At 35.5% G+C, this 18,358-nt stretch overlaps 1 protein-coding gene across 5 annotated transcripts in view; it reads right to left on the bottom strand.

Annotated features, from left to right (window-relative positions):
- Positions 1-18,358, bottom strand: part of LOC143905815 (cyclin-dependent kinase 4) — an 81,474-nt gene that overhangs the window by 11,897 nt on the left and 51,219 nt on the right. For 2 of the 5 annotated variants that reach the window (XM_077421419.1, XM_077421424.1), the window contains exon 1: positions 251-570. The exons of 1 other annotated variant lie outside the window; for it this stretch is intronic. The gene's annotated coding sequence lies outside the window, so the exon portion shown is untranslated. Of the gene's footprint in view, positions 1-250; positions 571-3,349; positions 4,693-18,358 lie in introns of those variants that run through there. 2 more of the 5 variants (XM_077421423.1, XM_077421422.1) reach the window with 2 other exon arrangements.

Raw genomic sequence — 18,358 nt, 5'->3', positions numbered from 1 at the left:
TTATTCATAAAAAATATATAAAAGCAATAAAAAAAGCATCATTTATGGTCTATCTACTATTATATGTAAATATGTTTACAACAGAAATTAATAAATTTTTTTTCGCTCCGTTTTAAAACAAAAAAATATCTCCCAAAGATTATTAATATTAGTAAGCTTCAAAGTGACTGAGAAGAGAGAGAGAAAGAGAAAACAAACTCGTAATATACTGAAGAGCAAACAGAGTCGATATTCGCCCGTATGTACTTACATATTTATGGCCGCAGTAAGTGATCCCTAAAGCGGACGGCGCGTCGTTTAAATAGGCTTTACAAGCGGCGGAGAACGTGTAATTTTTCGTCATCTCGCGGAACCCTAGTTTGGCTGGGTAGAGAAAGGGAGGGCGCGCCGCCGCTGCTCCGAAGACCCGGGTCTCGGTGAGTTGGTGTTTTGGAGGGACGAGAGACGCGCGCCGCCGGAGCCGATGTATATACGGTGGCTCGTTCGAGTTACTGAATGGCCGCGCACGCGATACGCCACGGAGTTTTATATGAACGGAGCGAGATTATGATTTCCCAGTGAGTACGTTCGCGGAAACGATCATGACGTTTCAGCGTGTACTACCTGCCTATACGGTAGTGGAATGTGATTCACGACGCTCAATCAGCTATCCCGGAGTAACACGTCACTCCGGTTGAAGTTTCGAGCAATATAGTCGCGGGCGATTCTTGGACGATACCCAAGCACGTTGGATGCTGTCGGATTCTCTTCTGGGAAACTGCAAGTTTGCAATCCTGATGGGCGTGGAAATGCGGATTTCAAGTGTTCCGGATATATAGAGGACCATTTGTCAAATGCCTGCCGCGCGCGCGCGCGCGCGCGATGATATTCTCAGTATTATTTTTCTACCACGAGAGCGCAAAAGTTATAATAATCGTAATATAATGTGTTTTGAAGGATAAAATCAACACGAAGAAATATGTATAATATCTCCTCTCTCTCTCTCTAGGGGATATATATAAAAATAAATTAAAACAAACTCGAACGTTAATCACTAATTGTAAGTTAAATAATCGCTATTTATTGTACTATGTATTGTATTGTATTAATAAAGAGAAAATCAATACATTTTTAAGCTATATAAAATGCCAATATGTTATTTATATTATAGCAATTGCAATTGAGTTTCCAATGTTTATTTCGTCTGCATAACATAAAAAAATGATATGTTAATCGGCGTACATTTTTAAAACAAATGCAACGTTACACGGGTCAGTGATTCTGAAAATCCCGTTTAGTAATCTGATTTTTTTTCCCGTTACTCATACAAATTTTTCAGAAAATAGAGTACATCGTTAACACGACGCCGATTACTGACGATGAATACAGAAACCGATTATTATCGTGGGAATTAATGTACGCTTATTCAATGCAGGATCATGAATATCTCGTTGTTCCGCGAATGATGGTAAAGTCCTGCCGAGTATATGCAAATATCAGCATACATTGCAGTCTGAAAATATACACAGGTAATGTGAAATGCTTAACATGGACTCGCTAGTGTATCTAATGTGCTATATCTAGTATCTAATGTATCATCCTTTTCCGAGTCATGGCTTATATAACGAATAATTTGTAGTTTACGAGATGTACTCTGCATTATTCGAAACTACACTATGGAGTACATTGTGCGATTACTGGTCATCTAATGAAATTCGGGTTTTCATTCCGGGATGAAAATAATAATGAGTCCGTCTCGATATTACTTTTGACCTGCTAAGTAAGTGGGAAGTCACAGTTTATTGCAACTTTTATATTCCGCTGCGACGTTAAACGATCAGGACGACCCGTCGTTCGTCGTAGCCGCAAGCTACGGGACTTCGGTATCGTCACACGCCGGCGGAGTCGTATGCATATTCCCGGGGAAATTAGCGGTGCGACATTACACATTCGTCATCCGCGCCTGACACTATCACCCACAGAGGGAAGCAAAGGAAGTGCGGCGGTTTCAAGGACCGCGCGCGCGCAACGACCAGGATCCCCCGTCCGTTATTTCAACATCCGTGTCGTCGTAAAAATTGCGAGTCTGTCGGTCCGTCGCGCCGGATCCCGCCGTGCTTTCGGGAGAATCCTGTTGGAGGAGAGCGCCGCGCGCCGCCACCGTGGAGGAATTCTGATGCACGGAGGCTGCGCTGAAACGTTTCTTTCGAAAGGCCTTCCGGAATATCTCTTGTCGAGAGGCATGCATAGTATATATAGATTGGCGATACACGGCGGGACTATTACATTAATTGGACGATTTAAAGACGATAATCTTATATATATATATATATATATATATATATATATATATATATATATATACAAAGTGAGAGTATACTGGGGAGTTCAACAGCCGCGTTAGCATGCGGAGAATGCGCGATGGTTATGCGCTCTGGAGACGAAGAAAGTCTCGGGGTGACGGTCGGTTACGAGCTCCACGGTCCGTTTTGCTAAATAAAGATTATTTACAATAGCGCCGCCGGCCTTCGCGATTCACCGGTGCCGGTGAATGATTTTAAATCGGCCGAAAACAGATATGATAGAGATCAAAATATGTAGCCCGATAGTGGAGAGATAATTCGCGGACTGAGTCATTATTACCGATTACGGTTTTATCGGACGCGACAGTGCCGATACGCGATTTTAACATGGAAATGATATAAGATTATACTGTTCCGCTAATTACATTACATAATTACATTCCGCGGTCGCGACAAAGGTCGCGCGATCTAAAGTTCAATCGCGGAATTTTTTTTAATTCCGCCCGCAAAACGAGATCCGGGAATCCCCAGACAATACAATGTCCAAAATCGGGACATAAGACGTCTTAAAGACGTCTTATATTTCTTAATGATGTCTTTAAGACGTCATATCATAAGTCGACTTGAAGGCCCGATTTTGGACACTATGTTATCTGAAACTACACGTTGGCCACTCGGAAAATCGAGAACAGCGGGAGATTCCCATGGCATTTTAATCGGCGCCGACGCCGACAGGACAGACATCTCTCGCTGAACGTTCTACCATTCTAAACCACTCGTCTTTATCAGTAGCACAAACACGTGATAAACCTCTTAATCAAGCCGTTATATTTACAGACACCCAATTCTCTCTCTATCTCGAACTAAAAGTGAGATAATACGCCGCGCGTTATTATCTTCACACCTCTCCGATGGACGTTCGCACGGAACTTCTCCGTCAGTATACTATAAAAATATTCCGTCCGTACCGTTTTTACCCACGATCCCCACGAAACGCGCGCAGGACGAAAAAGCGGTGTAAAGAAGAGAAAGAAGAGCAGAAGAAGAAGGTAAACAAAAGAACGCACCAGTGCAGCTTCACTGCATCCCCGAAGGCCTGAACACGCTCAGCGCGGTGCCCATCAGACAATAACGCAGGACCACGTGCTAGCAGGCGTTGTTGGACGCGCTTGCAGGTCGGATGGCTGACGTTCCTGGCGAACCCGTCGATCGTCATCACGGCCGTCATCACGGCCCGTCCGTCGCTGAAGGCGGCCCACCAAGTAGCGAGGAGACCCTGCGCTTCTCCTCGCGGCACGGCGGGACCCCGAACGGCCCTCACTTTCTCGTGGCCTTTTCTCTCTCTCTCACACGGCGCGGCGACGAGCGTGTTGCGCGCTCCGAGACATGAATGGAATGCTTCCTCCGGCGGGCGATGCACGCGAGAGACGACTACGGCTCCGGAATGGAATGGAATGGGCCGAGAGGCTCCAGCACGGGTCTGGCCCCAGGAGTGGGGCCGGCTCTTGTCGGGCCCTTTGCAGGGCTCGCTTTAGTATCAGGGCTGTAACTACTGTTTTCTGTGTCGAGTCGCATGTTCGAGCGTGGACGTGAAGTTTCGAAAATGCTGCCTTCCCATTTGTTGCCGAGTGAAGTGATAAAATAACGAGAATGTAGAGAGAAGCTCCGATCGTGAACATAATGACAGAATCGATGGATATCTTCTTTTTTTTTAATTTAGATCGTGATACTTCATTCCAATGTGCTCGCATTGTCTTTCCGATAAGATAAATTAATTGTTTTATTAACGAGTGCATGAATCGATGAAAGCTATCCGCTTGCTAAAAATTGCTAATTACAAGTCATTTGATCGCGCATATAATTATTATGTTTTTTAAATGACTATTTTTTTCCAAATCAAGCAGTATTTTTGTAATTCTTTTCAGAATATTAATTCCGTTATCGCCGACGCTGTAAAGCGCCAAGCATGTCGGCGGAGTAGAGAAAGGCCCTCGCTAATTTCTGAAATTTATGACGGAACGTTCCTTCAGCTTGGAATTCCGGAGTACTTCAATCGCTTCTTTTATACTTCATTTTAGAACCACGGCTGTAAAGAAGTCGCCACGCGGAGCGTGCAAGCATATATAGGCACAATATTTAATTGGACCTGTATTTTTGTTAGTTCTTTATTTGAATTTCCGGCGTAGGAAAGTATGTCGTTGCATACTGTCTACCGTGATCGGAATTCGGTGCTGGTAAGGGCAAGGCGTTCGGCGTCGAAGGTATAGGATTAAAGAGTCCTTATGCGTCGTATTATTGATTGACCTAAATGTGTTTGATTTCTTGATAATTTCACTCAAGTGTTTCTTTTCCTTCGTATTCTATGTCAACGATCACAATAGAAGATATTATCACGAGCAATACTTTACTTTTTAAAACATTTAAATATAATCTTGCAGAAATTCTGTAAGTTTTGCATAACATAATTATACGTTCTTCTAAATTCAAAATTTCTTTAAATTATTAGACAGAAGTTACAATATTGTAAAATATTTATCTAAAACCGCGTAATTTTTGTACGCGTACCGATGTGAGGATAACTCGAGTTCTTTGGCCTGAAGTCAAGAACACACTATAAATGGTCAAGAAAATTATTCTGTTTTATATATCTGCGAATGACTAACGTTGGCGCCCGCGGATGATGATTAGGAGACTTTTCATAAGCGTCACTCGGTTATTCGAGCAGCTTGCGCGGAATTATCCCGCGTGACGAACCAGTGATGCATCTAACGCCGCCTGTTTCTACATATAAGTGCAGTAACGCAGTGACGCATACTGTAGCCAGATGACGTATATGAATCAATGACCATTATTGCCGCCCGACGAGCTATATCGTGGTTTACGCTGTTCCACTTGGTTACAAATCCAGCAAGTCGATTGATAATCAATTGAAATCCAAATAAATGCATGTAGAAGATACTCCCTTGTCATTTACGTTCACAAATTATTATTATCATTATTGTTATTTCTTTTCTTATTATTTTAATCGATGAGATATTGTAATTAATAACAAATAATTAATTTAAAAATCGTATCTATTTTTGGCGTGGTCCTTTCAGTTGAATTATCATTGCATCAAGAAATACAATGGAAACTTTGCTATTCATTAATGAGTGTCGCATCTTGTAGGGTAATTAAGGCGGGGAGAATTAGATGGCGAGTCTTCGTAACAATGGATGGTGCTGCGCGCGACACATTCCACGTAGAAAAATACCTGGCGACTCTGGAAATAGAGGAGGATTGAGTTCCGTTACGTGCTGTATAATGAGGACCCGGTGCACCGACAAAGTAACTTTTTTTTGCCGCAATGGGTTCTCATTAAATTATTCAAGCCACTTAGAAGGAGAACGCATATTTTACTTGTAGATCGTTTCTAGGAATGCACACAGTGGGAACGTGGATCTAAAATGTACTTTTCGTTTCTGAATGGAGAGAGAGTTAATTTTCGGTTTAATCTTTAGGCCTATCGTTTTCATTTAATCGACAATTGAAAATCAAAGGAATAATTAATAATTACTATTCTTACACACTAGCAGATAACTATATATATTAGATATCTGATTGATCGACACAGAGAGATCAGATCTGAAGTATTTTATTTGACACAGTGCAATAGCCGACTGAACAATTTCCAAAAATACATCAGGATACTTTCAAGCAAAAATAATGAAGACGATAAGGCCAGGGTTGTCTTGACGTTGCACTGAGAAACACCTGGAGACCGTCTACACCTGGTTGCTTATAGAGGTCCTTTCATCGCATTTTAGTGTGCTACTTCGAAAGGGACGGAGAAAGCACAATGAACCGACTGTACGTAGTCCTGGAAACATGTCGATATTGCACTTCAGCTTCTTATCGATGCGTTGAAACGTCGCGGCTAGCACTTCTTCTAGCGTTTCACGTTGGCTAGCGGACTATTCGCGTGACTATAACACGATGTTGTCTGTTAAAATATCTCACGCTAAGAAAATATAAAACTTCGTCAGCCAAGACTGTCTACATCCCAAGACTTTGGGAGTAGAATCGAGCCAGTCGTACGGAGGAATGTCAGCGGGCGTATCGAGCTGAGGTGTGATAAAATATACTCTAGCGCAGCAAAAAGCAAAAACTTCTCTGACGATCTGACGAAATAAGAAACCGTCTAGATTACTACCCGCCCGCGCTCACTTCTCTGGCGTTTTAACCTTGCACCTATCTCGTACCAACGTACACCAATTTGACACGGGGGCCGAGCGTGTGCTCGTTGGCACTGCCGGTGTTTTCCTATGCAACGTACTCGAATAGGACGCGGTTAGCGATTCCTTTATTTTTCGTTCCAGCGCGGACCCAACAATGGGGGATCTAAATTGGGCAAAAACCAGTCCGACGTCTAGTTTGGTAAGGTCGGAGGCATTCTGGTGCACAGTGGGACCAGGAGCAGCGCCAGGGGGTTAGTGAGAAGGACAAGAAGCAGGAAGGGAGAAAGAGAGAGACAGAAGGAGGCACGTCGATAGTCTCACAATGCAGCCGAGAGCCGAGTCGCACAAAGCGACCGGGAGGGATCTGCGATCGATCCAGCGAGGGGACCGTTCTGTTCCGATGTCCTCGGAAACCTGCGAGCAACCGGCTTTTGCGGATAAAAGTGGCAATTAACACAGCGACGACTGTGAAGGAATGTCCCGTGCCTATAATATATACGCCATTCCGCTACCCGGCTAGTTCGTTGCACCCTTTCGGTCAGTTATGACACGCGAATTTCGTTTTACTTTTTTACCCTTCCTTTTCGTTTGTTTCTTGAAGCCGCGCGCGATTCTTTCCCGATAATGTTTACGGCATTGTTTTTTTTTGACTCGCCAGCTCGCGCCAATGCAGCTGTTTCTTGGAAGAGTATCCGGGTTGGTCGTCGTTTAGGGATGGACGTGTCGGAATGTGGGCCTTTTCGGAAGGAGGATGCGCCGGTCGGACGCGTGAGCTATGTGTCGGAAACGGCGGATATCTTCGCCGACAAGATTATTCGTCAAATTGATTATGTTGGAAGAGATAAGCGAGGCAATTTACGAAATTAATATATCATTCGAAATAAACTGTGATTCGCGAATATTAATGCATATAAAAGCAACATTAAAGATTGATGAAATTGAGTTCATGATTATGAGAGAAAGCAAATATGAAAATTATTGAAAAGTATGAGATTATAGACTGTCACTTCTATTTCGCGATGCATTTGACAGCTCTAATGATATAATTGTAGAAGGTTGTTTTTAATTTTACTTATATAAAACACATAAAGGATTAATATAAACATGAAATGTAATGCTAAATTACCATTTAACAAAAAACATAGTAAAAATGCGTTTGTTAAATTCAATGTGCATTTTCTCTCGTCTTCTCTGTTTCTAGAAACCACCAATTATCAGCGTCCAACAAGATCGCGCTCTTCCACGATCCTTTCTTTCTTCCCTTTTTCGAATCTTTTTTTAAACATGATAGCTTCGTCTGATTGCTCATCTTGCACTTGTAAACGAAGACAGTAATTGCGCGCCTGACGCAGACGACAACGTCGTTTATGCTCTCGCCTCGATTGAGCGTACTTAATAAAATTTTGACGCCCGGTCAATCCTTTATGCTCTACCGTATCGATACTCTCTACAACCTGATTATCCTATTTTATAATTATTCACAGATTTTAATAGCATTATTTATTTACGTATATTAATTTTTTGGAATTAATATTAATAAAAGTATCGATTATCTCTTTAAGAAATTTTTGCAAATATAAAATATTAGTTGGATATTAAGATTGCATTATTGTATGTTTTTGTTGTATATATACTTTTGGTATATATGGTAACCATGCAATAATAGGATATGTATATATAAAAGTATTTTTATAAATACATTTTTTGTAGAGTTCGTATGTTTATATATCTACTGATGGTAGATAAGAAGTTCAACTTGTTAGTTGAGTTTCTAATGTATTTTGTATATCATTTGATGTATCGAGTTAAAATGAAGATGTATCAATATTTCATATTTCTCATTATTTGAGATAATTAAGAGTAACTCTCTCTGTTTACTTCATTTTCAAGAAACGCAAAGATTATTATCAGATTTATCGATTGAACGTAAATTTTGTAACCAAAAATATTTTTCGTTGTGTATTAGCTGTGTAGAATTATAAATGGTCTTACAAAATAGAAATACATGTGCCAGTGTATTTCCGCAACTATTTCATACATTAATTGACAGTTAATATGATATTCAACTGTCATCTGCGTCATATTTTTTTGTATAAAAATTTCTCAAATTATAGAAATATAAGATTATTGAGAGATGCAAGTGCATGAAAAACACATTACAAAGCTAAAATATGATTTACAGGAAAATAGGGAAGAAGACAAATTCGGAGAAAGAAAGAAACACGTGCGTTGTGTAATAAATACAGTAAAGAAAAATAGTAGTATATTCTTGAGTATCGCTCTAAAGGGCGCTGCAATTTTTTTTACACATAAACGCATTTGAAGACAGTTATATATTAAAAAAGATAATCATACTATTTATAGCCATCATTTCAGAATTTTTAATCTATTAGTTATACATTTTTATCGAAATTATTCAATTTATCTATGAGGCTATTATTACTTTTATTTTTATAAAATATACATTTTATTTATTAATAAAAAAAGAAGTATGTGTATAAGTTATTAATTTTCTTTATTATCAACTAATGGTCAAAACTAAGGAGGAAGCATTCCCAATTGATACTTTCCGATTTTGTGTGTGTGTGTGTGTGTGTGTGTGTGTGATGAACTTTAACTATAAATACATTAAAATAATAAGAAACAAGTTTTTTTTATTCTTAATTGCATGTTAATAAGTTTAAAACTTGTCCTTGAAGTCAGTCCAAATAGATTAATTTCTAATGCAAATTTATAGATCGTTAGAGATCGTTTAAGGTGAACTTGAGGTGGTTTGGCTGTACGATCACTGGATGGCTCGAGTGTCTCGAGGATTGCTAAATTCCGAACTCATAAATATGAGGGAAGAGATAATTTTCAGATTATAATTACAAACCATAAAGTTTTTACATGTTTTTAATTTGGTATATACACGACATAGTTTTAAATTAATTAAAAATGTAGATAAACAACATGTACATTTCTAAAATTGGAAAATTACTAAATTTTTTCTTTACACCGCACGCAATTCTGTAAATTTATTTAATTATTACATACATTTATTAATTACAGAAAGTAGAAATTTGATGTATGCACTCTAGAAAAATATCCCAGCGAAAATTTCACATGTTTTAAATTTAGCAAGTAAAAATTACGGTTCAACCTGCAGTCCTATAAAATAAAAATTTAATGCAAGATGCTTATTGTTAGTAATAAGCGTAGAGCTTATTTTTTAAATATCGTAAACTGTTATGTCAAAAATCAGCATGCTATATCAACTAGTAATAAGTGCAAATATTCCACTCTAAAATTAAACTTAAAAAATTCAAAATTTAGAATTTAGAAATCTCTTTTTCTTTCTCTCTCATTTTGTTTCAAAGAAATGTTTAAATTTCTAAATTTATAAATAAATACTTTTTCTTATTTTGTTTTTCTCAATTTGCATATACAAGTTAAAATAATGATAGTTACACTGCAATTAAAGTAGTAAAGAATATTATTATGTATCTTACTTAAATATAATTAAATACAATTAAGCTGGGTAATATTGTACGTAATTCTTATAAGTACTATATTTTACGAAATTGGAAACCGCATCTTTTTTCAACAGAAATGATGGATGTGATAGCAAGTAGTTATTATTAAATATTTAACCATTAGAGAACGGGCAGGTTTTTTAAAATAATTTTTAATGATTTTTATTTATAACTTTCATATATGTTATGTATGAAATATATACTTTTTTTAACACGTTATGTATAAAGTATAACTTTCATATGTGTTCAGGTGTTATGCTACGAAAAATAAGTGACTCCCGTGGAGCCTAAAAATAGGCTTCCCGTCTGGTGCATTAACATAAATGGAAAAATTGAATTAAATATTCATATAATTGGGAATTTCAAAAAAATTATTATTTATATTTAATTTTAAATGAGAAATATATATATATATATATGGAAATACTTTTTGTAAAATCTTATTATAAAAATATATTTTAAAATTGGCTAAAAAATGCAAACAAATTTATGAGAAGGACTTTGTGAGAAAAAAAATTTTATTTATACGAGTAAAGGTATTTATATAGAGTAGAAAAATAGTAAAGGTAGAAGGGACATAGTATTTAAAGGTTTCACCAAAGAGTTCTAACAAGATAAGAGTAATCGCTTCAATTCTCAGAATTGGCTATTCTCACTTGTTTCCCTTAGATTCCCTTAGAGTTCCCTATCAAAAAAATCTTATATATAATATTTTATATAGCGCACACATAAACAGTTTGAAACCTAAAAATAGGCTTCCTGTCCTCTAAAAATTAAATATGGTGATGTGGGTGAATAACATCTAATAAGCAAGACTCTATTTCCACTCACGCAAAGATAATTTTCTTCATATTCTATTCTTCTTTCTAGATGAGAATCATCAGTTACTGACCGAGCAATTTCATGCGCACTTGACCAGGGGGCTGCCCGTTACTTAGAAAATGCAATTTTAATTCTTCGTGCGCCGTATAGTGCAATGCGGACAATTCCACTAAAGTTCGTGTAGTCGCTTATAGAACCGGGTGTGCCGATACGTGAGGTTAATCGATAAATAGATCCTGATTATTAATGAAAAAGTGAAAAAAATATTTTCCGGTCAAAATAAATATCTTTTTTTTATTTAAAGCTCGACTTTTTTATCCTGTTTTTATTTAATTGCTCGATATTATTAATTAATGCCTTAAATTTACACTTTTTTAGAAAAAAATTGATTCTAAGAAATTTTTAACAAAAAGAGTATTATATTTTTATAAAATCCGTGTAATACATAATGTAATATACAAGTATTATTTATATGTATATTAAATATGTAAATAATTTCTAAATTGCATAAATTTCAGTGATGGCGTTAAATCAATATCATTTAAAATATTATCAAAACAACTCCAAACCCGTTTTTGTCGTATTGGGAAAGAGGAAAAAAGAAGATATGCAATTAGACAGGAAAACACATGGTATTTATATCATTTGCTAGAGAAAATAATACAGAACTACCAGAAAGAAATACAGACGTACGTATGATATACGTCTTGCAGCTGTCAAGCTTTCACAAAATTAGCGAGTCAGAAAAGCAGGCCAGCTAATTCTACATATGAAAGTAATATTCTCTCGAATAATTCCATTTAAGTAACGCGATAAATATTACGCGAGTAGAAATATTTGAGACAAATAATATGCGTGAGAAAGAAAGAAAAAAAAAAAATAAATAAAAAAAAAATAACAAAAAAAAAAAAAAAAAAAAAAAACAAAAAAAACACAAAACAAACAAGTAAACAAAAAACAAAAAACAAAAAAAAAAAAATAAAAAAAAATACAAAAAAAAAAAAAAAACAAAAACACAAAAAAAAAAAAAAAAAAAAAAAAAAAAAAAAAAAAAAACAAAAAAAACAACACAAAAAAAAAACAAAAAAAAAAAAAAAAATCAAACACACAAAACACAAAAAAAAAACAAACAACAAAAAAAAACAAACAACACAAACAAAAAAAAAACAAACACACACACAAACACCACAAAAACAACCAAAAAAACACAAACACAAAACACAAAACAACAACACAAAACAAAACAACACAAACAACACACAAACACAAACAACACAAACACACACCACACACACACAACACAACAACACACAACACACACACACACACACAACCACACACACACACACACACAACAACAAACAACACACCACAACACACAAAACACACAACCACAACAAACACACAACACACAACACAACACACACACACACACACACACACAACACACACACACACACACACACACAACCACACCCCAACAAAAACACAAACACACAAAACACAACACACAACACACAACACACACACACACAACACACACACACACACAAACACACACAACAACAACACAACAACACACACACAACACAACACACACACACACACACACACACCACACACACACACACCACACACACACACACACACACACACACACACACACACACACACACACACACACACACACACACACACACACACACACACCACACACACACACACACCACACACACACACACACACACACCACACACACACACACACACACACACACACACACACACACACACACACACCCACACACACACACACACACACACACACACACACACACACACACACACACACACACACACACACACACACACACACACACACACACACACACACACACACACACACATACATACACACACACACACACACACACACACACACACACACACACACACACACACACACACACACACACACACACACACACACACACACACACACACACACACACACACCACACACACACACACACACACACACACACACACACACACACACACACACACACACACACACACACACACACACACACACACACACACACACACACACACACACACACACACACACACACACACACACACACACACACACACACACACACACACACACACACACACACACACACACACATACATACATACACACACACACACACACACACACACACACACACACACACACACACACACACACACACACACACACACACACACACACACACACACACACACACACACACACACACACACACACACACACACACACACACACACACACACACACACACACACACACACACACACACACACACACACACACACACACACACACACACACACACACACACACACACACACACACACACACACACACACACACACACACACACACACACACACACACACACACACACACACACACACACACACACACACACACACACACACACACACACACACACACACACACACACACACACACACACACACACACACACACACACACACACGCGCGCGCGCGCGCGCAAAACCTACATTATGTAAAATTATAAAATTTCATAATACGTATAAAATTATATAGCAAGCTTTAAATATTTTTTAGCGTAAATAAGTGTATACCTAATCATGACTTTTAAAATATATCTGGTATACTAAAAATTCAAACAGACTTTTCCAACCAAACCACAAACGATAAAAGGAAAACCTGTTAGGAAAGGATACCTGTTACGAAACGACTTGCCGGATTCGAAGGACAAGATCGAGGATTTACTTATACACCTACCAGGAATCCACCGATTCATCACGAGAATTTTTAGGGGTGCTCTAATGGCACTTTAGAAATCTAAAGTTACGATCTCTCTACCTATACCTCCCTAACCACGTTTTCTGGTTAGCATTATTTATTTCTTACATTTACATCATATTTTTTTTAGTTTTAGTAAACGCAGTCTGATAATAATTGTATTTGAAGCTTATTTTATCGAAACTCAATTTGAAAATTTAAGAAATAAATGGAGAAAGAGCAATGCTTGAGAAAAGGAATAAAGAGAAAGAGCAATGCTTTAATCTGTCTATACTAATCTATACTATTATGTAAAATCCTTACGGGTGGTGTATGTTTGAACGTTAATAACTTGAAAACTATTGGACCGAATTTTTACCACAAGTACATGAAATAGGGCTAGAATTTTTCGGGGAGTGCTATAGAGTGTATAGTTTTTTGTTACCGATTTTCTGGAAACCGATTTTTTTAATTTTTCTAATTCTTACGGGTAAAAGAATTTAAAAAATCGGTTTTCAAAAAATAGATAACAAAAAACTATACACTCTATAGCACTCCCCGGAAAATTCTACCCCTATTTTATATGGTTTTAATACAAATGCGGTTCAATAATTTTTAAGTTAAAAACGTTCAAACATATACCACCCGTAAGAATTAGAAAAAAAAAAACGTTATTAACTTAAAAACTATTGGACCCAATTTATATTAGAACCATATAAAATAGGGGTAGAATTTTCCGGCGAGTGCTATAGAGTGTATAGTTTTTCGTTATCTATTTTCTGGAAACCCATTTTTTAATTTCTTTAATTCTTACAAGTGGTGTATGTTTGAACGTTTTTAACTTAAAAACTATTGGACCGAATTTGTAGGATAAAATAGGGGTAGAATTTTCCGGGGAATGCTATAAAGTGTATAATTTTTCGTTTCCGATCTTTTTGGAAATTGTTATCAAAAATTTTTTGAATTTTTCGGGAAATAATTGATCAAACCTTAAAGAATTGTATATAAAACAGAGGTAGAATTTCTCGGGAAGTGTTATAAACTGTATTAGTTTTTCGTTACTAATCTTTCAAAAATTTTACTAATTTTTAGAGGATGGATTTAATTGCCACAATGTGTATTATTTTTCGATAACAATTTATTTTTTTACGTAGGAGTATAAGTTGTTTATTTCACATATTATATGTGAACAGAGTCACTTCAATTCGTGGCTTTCGTGACTGTCGCGAGTGATAGAAAAGTTATTGGCGCTTTCTTGCAATAACCTGCAGTTAAAACGAGAGAAACAACTTATTCGATTTTTATATAAATAAAATTATTATTAAAAATTTTTGGATAAATAAAAAGAAAAATTTCCAAGAAATAATTTACACACAAAAGAATGACGCCAAAATTTTGATAAAATATGTGTGTAAAATAATCCAATTTTTTATGAAAGGGAGGGGGAGAGGGAGTGGGAGAGGAAGAGGGAAAGGGAGAGGGAGAGGTAGAGGGAAAGGAAGAGGGAGGGGGAGAGGAAGAGGGAGAGAGAAAAGAAGAGGGAAAGGGAGAGGAAGAGAGGGAGAGGGAGAAGAAGAGATAGAGGGGGGGAGAGTATAGTTTTTCATTACCGATCTTTTTGAGAACCAGTATCCAAAATTTTTCCAATTTTTTGGGAAATAATTGACTAAGTTTTAAAGAATTGTATATATATAAAACAGAGGTAAAATTTCCCGGGGAGTGCCATAAAGTGTATAATTTTTTGTTACCGATTTTTTTGGAAACCGGTATCAGAAATTTTTCCAATTTTTCGGGAAATAATTGACCGAATCTTAAAGAATTGTATATAAAACAGGGGTAGAATTTCCCGGGGAGTGCTATGAACTGTATAGTTTTTTGTTACTGATCTTTTTTGGAACCGGTATCCGAAATTTTTCCAATTTTTCGGGAAATAATTGACCGAAATTAAAGAATTGTACCTATATAAAACAGGGGTAAAATTTCCCGCGGAGTGCCATAAAGTGTATAATTTAAAGTGGTATTTTAAGTGGTATTTTCCGGGGAGTGCCATGTATATTAGTTTATCGTTATCGATTTTTTGGAAACCAATTTTTCTAATTTTTTTAATTTTTCGGGAAATAATTGACCGAATCTTAAATAATTATATATGAAATAGAGGTAGAATTTTCCGGAGAGTGCTATAAAGTGTATAATTTTTTGTTACCAATTTTTTAGAAGCCGGAATAATTTAATTTTACATTAATCTACCGATTTATTGATTTAGTTAAAACCGGTTCGCTTTTGTTGAAACAGGTTCAAAAATTTTAATAATTTAATTTTACATTAATCTACCGATTTATCGATTTAGTTAAACTGGTTCAAAAATTTTATTAATTGTTCGAGAATGGGTTTAATTGCCAAATTAATTTCTGGGAAGTGCTATAAAGTGTATAATTTTTCGTTACCGATTCTTTGGAATAATATCTTATGGATATATACATACATATATATATATATATATATATATATATATAAAATATATTATTTCAGAAGATTTTTTTGCTTGCTGAAAATGAGCGTCGAGCGTCAACGTGAAAAGGCACCTTAAGAATATTGAAACACAATTGAAGTCGGTTGAAAAAAAAACGACGCTCGGGCGAAGCCCGGGTAACCATCAGCTAGTCATTATATAAAGATATACAAATTTTAATTATATTTGTAATTTATTTAGAAATTACGTATTTAGTGTTTCAAAATAAAAATGAATAATTAAAATCATAATATAAATATTAAATTAATTAGTTATTTGATAATTAATTGTTAAATAATAAATAATTTTATATATGTATATAATCAGACAAAATTATTAAATTATTTATAATTTGAATTACAAATTTACGTTAATGTTGATCAATTTACATGATACGATATTTCGTGACAGTAATATGCACGATTGTAACACGGACGTTTGTTTGAAACGTAAAGAGATGAGGTAACGAGTATGGGCACGCGATTTATCATAACAACGGGAAAAATAGTAAGGCATCGGTACATCTTGTATTTACTGAATGCAGAAAAATATGCCTGTGTGTGCGAGATGCAATGTACTTGCAAGATTCAGTTATGTTGCACTGACCAATTTTCAGTTTACGTTATATTCATTAATAAAGCAAAATGCACACGGATTCCATGCACTCGCTACATTTTGAGCAGCGGTAAAATGAGAAGTAGATTCTACAATACAATTTAAGCTGTATTATTTTGTTTAAAAGTGTTAAAACGTGTTCCATTATTCGTAAAAATACTTTAATGTACGTTTTAATTGTTTAATTTTTCAGCAAAAAAGAAAAATGTTAAAAACTCTTTATTTTTCTTTTTTAAATTATATAAATCAAGCTACAATAAATAATGAACTGCATGGAGTAAAGTTTTGATCAAATTTTCTTTGGAATGTAACATGTACCATATGTTTATTCCTCAGTTTATTACATTAATTACGTGTATTTTAAGCGTTAAAATTTAGTGTTAAAATTAGAGTTTTACTTTCTTCCCAATAATAGAGATTTAATATTTTATAACTTATTATTCTGTATATTATTGTACTTCGAACTTTTCGTTAAAAAAGTTAAACAAAAAAGAAAGAAAAATACGCAGAGGCTTACACAAAATTTCAATTTTTGTAACAACTTGGGAAGGAAGTAACATTAATGACATTTTGATGCAATTGAGGCTCCCATGCTCACGATGTATCGAAGTCCCGTTAACTATATATGTGCGCGACTTTGCGTACGTTACACAATTACTTACAATTACTTGATTGTACATGAAATAGAATTTTAACGACATTTCTGAAGATAAAAATCTTAAATTGCAGTACATTGTTTCTTATTTCTATTTTTCGTAACATTTTATTCCATTTTGTATAATTTGTAATGCTTCAAAAGAATTTGCTAATAAAGAACAGATGGCACATATGAAAAATAAATTGTAAAAGATTATTGTTAATAAAGCATAGAAATTATCGAAATAGTATTTCAGAATAGATCGTAAGTGTTACGTACTCTATCGTTTTTTACAATCATAAACACCATTGAAATAATCAGTTTTACTGTAAGTATGGAACATAGCACAGCAGAAGTTACTGAGGGGATAGATATAATAGTGTACACTTAGCAGCTCTTGGCAGCTTTTAATAAGAAAAATAGTCCAGTGTTGACAATTATGTAATTAAAACTATACGACTGAAATAATTGATAATACCATATAATTCCATTTTATTATCACTGTTATTATTTTTTAGTTATAACTGACTTGAATGTGAAAGTATAGTAAAAGCTTTATTGTTTTAACTTTTAAATCTTGTTCTATTGATGAAGTATGTTTTTATTAACAATAACATGTATTAACAATAAAGGTCTTCTGAAAGATGTCCGAGATTTTCCCAACAAAATATTCAGTAATAATTATTCAGTTTATCACATCGTAACTATAATTTTACATGTTAAATGAGTAAAACTAGAAAGTCACGAAAAACGAGGTAGAAACCAGGCAATTCCGCCTAGCGCTAAACATGTTATTTAGTGTGAATAGCGTGAAACACGAGGAATACTTGGTACAATTTACTTTTCGTAGTCTTATTTAAAATAGTTATTCACAAATACTTTATAAATCTTTCGATAGCGGTTATTTATTTATTAAG

The sequence above is a fragment of the Temnothorax americanus genome, unplaced genomic scaffold (genome assembly GCF_048541705.1).
Source record: "Temnothorax americanus isolate GAGA-0224 unplaced genomic scaffold, ASM4854170v1 Scaffold67, whole genome shotgun sequence".
In the NCBI taxonomy this organism is placed as follows: domain Eukaryota; kingdom Metazoa; phylum Arthropoda; class Insecta; order Hymenoptera; family Formicidae; genus Temnothorax; species Temnothorax americanus.
This window is presented reverse-complemented; position numbering and strand designations above follow the sequence as displayed.